We start from the raw sequence: 4,492 nt of genomic DNA on the forward strand, positions 1-4,492 counted from the left end.
GTATTGAAATGATCGTGTTTTACAGGGAAAGGATTCTGGCAGATAGAAAACATGCTGCCGTTAAGCATATAATTAAAGATGAACAGATGGAAACATTTGTTAGAGAAGTTACAAGTCTCTCACATATCAAACATCCGAACCTTGTATCCTTAGCTTGCTAGGCCATTACGATGGACCGAATGAGTGTTTTCTAGTTTATGAGCTATGCCACAATGGAAATCTTTCCGAATGGGTATTTGGTATGTTCTTTTCTGATCTTTGTCGACTTAAAATATAATAGTATGTCATGGGTCTCGCAGGTAAAAGTAAATATCTCTTGTGGAGACGCAGACTAGAAATTGCACTTGATTGTGCCCGTGGTCTCCTCTTTCTCCACTGGCTCCATTGTTCATCGGGATATCAAGGCAAAATCCTTTCAAGTCTCTTTCTTTAGCGCGTCGATCTTTTTGAATCATAGGCGAAAAACTTGACCAAAGGTGGGAACATCGAAGAATTTGCTGATCCAAAACTGGAGGGAAAATTCTCAACGCTGGTATTTAAGCTAGCTTTGAGTAGCATAGGCCTTAAGCAGCAAAGACCATCCATGGAACTCGAAGAGGCTCTTGATTTATCAACAAGAATTGAGTCGGTTCATCCTTAGCTCACGTACAATTCACTTTTGTTTAATGGTACGCAAGATTTCAGAAGTGAATCTAGTATAGTCAGTCAGTAGGTTCAGAAAGAGTTCAATACATTAGTATAAATTTTTCATATATATATATGTTCTTATGGATCCAGCGGAAAGCAATGGTTCCCATTAACTCGCTGAAGATCCGCCTTTGTACAGTTACTTCAGTTTCCTTTTATGGACATTTTGATCTCAATTAGGTGATGAAACTGAAGAATCAACGATAAAAATGTATAGTGATTGTACATCTGTACCAAGTGATTCATCAGATAAGAAAATGATTACTATTATTAACATCAGGAGTATAGAGATACAAGTAAAACTATACAAAGCTTCATTAAAAAAAGCAGAAGCTAGCTGCAGCAGTGTAGTGATATGGACTCTTAAAACTTGACCGGTGAGTCGAGGAAAAGGACACCAAAGCATCCTACTACACCATGGTCGTCCATGGTTTATATATGCAAGTTGGATGCTTGAAAATATTTACCATACATTAATGAATTGATCCTCGATAAGCAGCTCCAAAAGTGATGGAATGAACTCCGGATTTTCTCCAATCATTTTGGGGTACTCTTCTACAGATGTCAGGTAGAATAATGTACCAGCAGCGTGCTGTCGTGCTTCCATCTTTAGTCCTCCCTTCAACACATCAAGTATCACGAACAAACCTCCGTTTCCAACAATTATGCTTTTGCTGTTAGAGTTTTTCGAGAGGTTCAGTTGAGCGGCCATTGCATTCTCTTGACAAGAGGAATCCGTCCAAGTAACGAGATTCAGAAGAGGTGGGATTGCACCAGCTTCCACCAAACAAGACCTGTTAAAAATGCTTGTTTTGGTGAGCAAGCGAATCTCGAAAGCAGCATTATTTCGCTGTTCCATTGTTCCAGCAACTAGTCTGTCCCACTTGAAAAAATTCCAGCAACTTCGTAGCCTGCTCATTAGCCACACTGCCTGTAGCAACAGATTTTACAGTATCGCGATTTCGCCTGCCAGTTTCCACAAACGGAATGCCTTTCACATAGCAATACTGTTTGATCAAGAACTTCAAAGCCAAATTAGGAACCAAATCAATGCTTGTTAACCTCTCACCAGTCTTTGGACAAGTGGAGTTTCCAGCTCTGAACCATTTGAGGATCGAAGACTGATCATAGGTGTGACCTGAGGCTATTGTCACAGGATCACTCATGATTTCCAGCGTAATTGGACACCTGAAATCATCAAGATTCAAGAACTCGATGACTCGATCTGCATTACTGCTGCCGCCTCCATTGATTTGCGTAATCGCTACATTATCCAATACTTCAAACAGAGTTCAACTGCAGTAAATCATGAATAACCCCATTAAGCTACTACTGAGAAGCCCCATATCTGTATTTCCCTCTGAGAAAATCTCATTATCCAAGAACTTAACTTCTCTATTGCACCCGCTCCAACGTTTAATCCCTAAATAATCAAGAACCCTTTTCAAATCACTTGATTCTGGAATAATTCCATCTTCAAGTTGATCCAAAATCTTCAAAACATTCATTTGCATTCTCACAAACTCCACCGGCCACTTGTTTGACTTCCACAGAAACATCCATTTCCTCTAAAGGCAGAATTACATCCAGTACCACAGCAACAGCTGTTGCCAGCATCTGAAACTGGCAAGAGACATCCTCGGACTTTGCTAACATCCATATCCCTGGCATCTTCTCTGCTACAATCTTCCAACAAGAATTGATCGATACTTCTGGAAGATAAAATGGATCTCTGATAAGCTAACAATGCTGGAATTCGCAAATCTTCAAACCTCAGTTGGAATTTCTTTGACAAATATGAGATTATCCTCAATCAAACGTATCGAATTTCGAGCATTCCTCTTATTAGTAAAGAATGTTCTCGACTACTATTCACATATTTTTTGGCCTAGTTGGACCAAAGATGTAACAAGGCTAGAAAAACATATTGTTTCACTGGGACGTATAGCCGGAAAATTCAAAATCCGACGAATGAATTCGTTAGATTTGTCGTTGATCATTGAGGTAAAACAAACAAACAAACAAACAAAAAAAGAAATATCAAATCTAAGGAACTATACAAGATAAGTATATATATATATATATGAACAAAAAGGGCAAAAAAGGTGTGTATATGGAGTTATGTGGGAACTTTTTTTGTAGGTTTGTGTATGAGATTGTTAAAGTAGTTGCTATATATATATATATATATATATATATATATAAATTGGTTAGTTGAAAAAATATATATGGAAGGACACGTGTTAGAAGATCAAGGGTGATTAGTGATCGAACGGTCAAGATTTTGATAATTTTTTGGTTGACTAGGATATTTTGTAAAGTATGGTTCGTGGAGACTTTCATTAAATAATAGAAGTACAGTATGTATAGCATGGGAAGAAGGGTAGGGTTTGACACTCGGTTTGTTCGGTTTGATTGTTGAATATTGGTTTGATTTTTCGATTTTTGGATTGACGAAAATGAAAACCATAATCAAACCAAAATTATTTCGGTTTGGTCCGGTTTTTACAAAGTCGGTTCGGTTATTTTGATTTTAAAGATTAAAGTAGTGAGCATTTAAAATTGGTGATTTTTCTAGAAAAATAATCTTTTTTTCAGACCTATTTTTCATTCTCAAATATAATTAATTCAACATGCATGAAATAACCATAAATATCGACCTCGCTGAGTCATCGCCGTTGGCGTGACGGCAGTAGCCGCACTCGGCAGCGACTACTGATGACAGTGATGAACTGAGCAAATGAACTGAGCAAACGACTGTCGTTGGCGATGTTGAAATTTCAAATGAATTGACGAACTGAGGATGGTTGAGCGCTGTTGCAGCCTTCACGTTAATGTTAGGATCTAAAGCGAAGCAGTATATTAGGATTTAGGGTTACTAAATGATTATAATTTATATATTTATATGTTATATCAGATTATATTTTTAGTATATTTACATATATATTAAATTATATATATATTATATTATTTATTTAATTTCGATTTTTCGGTTTATCCGAATTCTTTTTTTGTAAATCGAAAAACCAAACCATTTAACCAAATTTTTAAAATTTGAAACTGAAACCAATCCGAAAAATCAAAAAAACAAATCAAAATTAAATTTCGATTTGATTTTTCAATTTTTTCGATTTAAACCAAAATATACACAACCCTAAAAAGGGTACGTGAAATTAAAGGACGTAGCCGACACTTAATAATTAACGTACTAGTGACATTATTGCATGTTGAAATGGAAAAAAGAGGAAGATATTATATTCTCCGTCTAATATTTACTTGGAGCATACCTTAATAAATAATAAATAATACTACCTAATAGGGATAAATTTATTATAATTTTTTTTTTAAAGGGATAAATTTACTAGAGTTTAACTAGTATCCACCGTTATAAATTATTTTTTATACAAGCAAGTATTTTAAAATCTATTATAAGTAAGTTTCAATTATTTTAACTTTTTAATTTTAATGTTATAAATAAAAAAAATTATTGTAGAAGGCAACTTGGACTCTATATTCACTCTACCATTTTTTTTTACAGCACTATTGACTTTGTTATTACAATTACAAAGGTTCAATCGTGTCTTTTTCATTGATCGCCAATTTCTACTTTATTGTTATTCAACACCATCTAATTTGGATCATATATTAGCATCAACCTTCAAAGCAATCACCAAAATAAACATAAGCAACGTATCACTATTCTATACTATAGTAGTCTCAATGTCTCAATCTAACACTTTCAAATCCAGTTCAAATAGAAATATTAAAGAAAATATAACAAACATTCATGTCCTTCTTTCTCATC

General features: G+C 35.0%; 1 pseudogene; it reads right to left on the minus strand.

Annotated features, from left to right (window-relative positions):
• Nucleotides 1-939: 939 nt before the first annotated feature.
• Nucleotides 940-2,834, minus strand: LOC107846991 (annotated as a pseudogene).
• Nucleotides 2,835-4,492: the final 1,658 nt, after the last annotated feature.

The sequence above is a fragment of the Capsicum annuum genome, chromosome 11 (genome assembly GCF_002878395.1).
Source record: "Capsicum annuum cultivar UCD-10X-F1 chromosome 11, UCD10Xv1.1, whole genome shotgun sequence".
Taxonomy (NCBI): domain Eukaryota; kingdom Viridiplantae; phylum Streptophyta; class Magnoliopsida; order Solanales; family Solanaceae; genus Capsicum; species Capsicum annuum.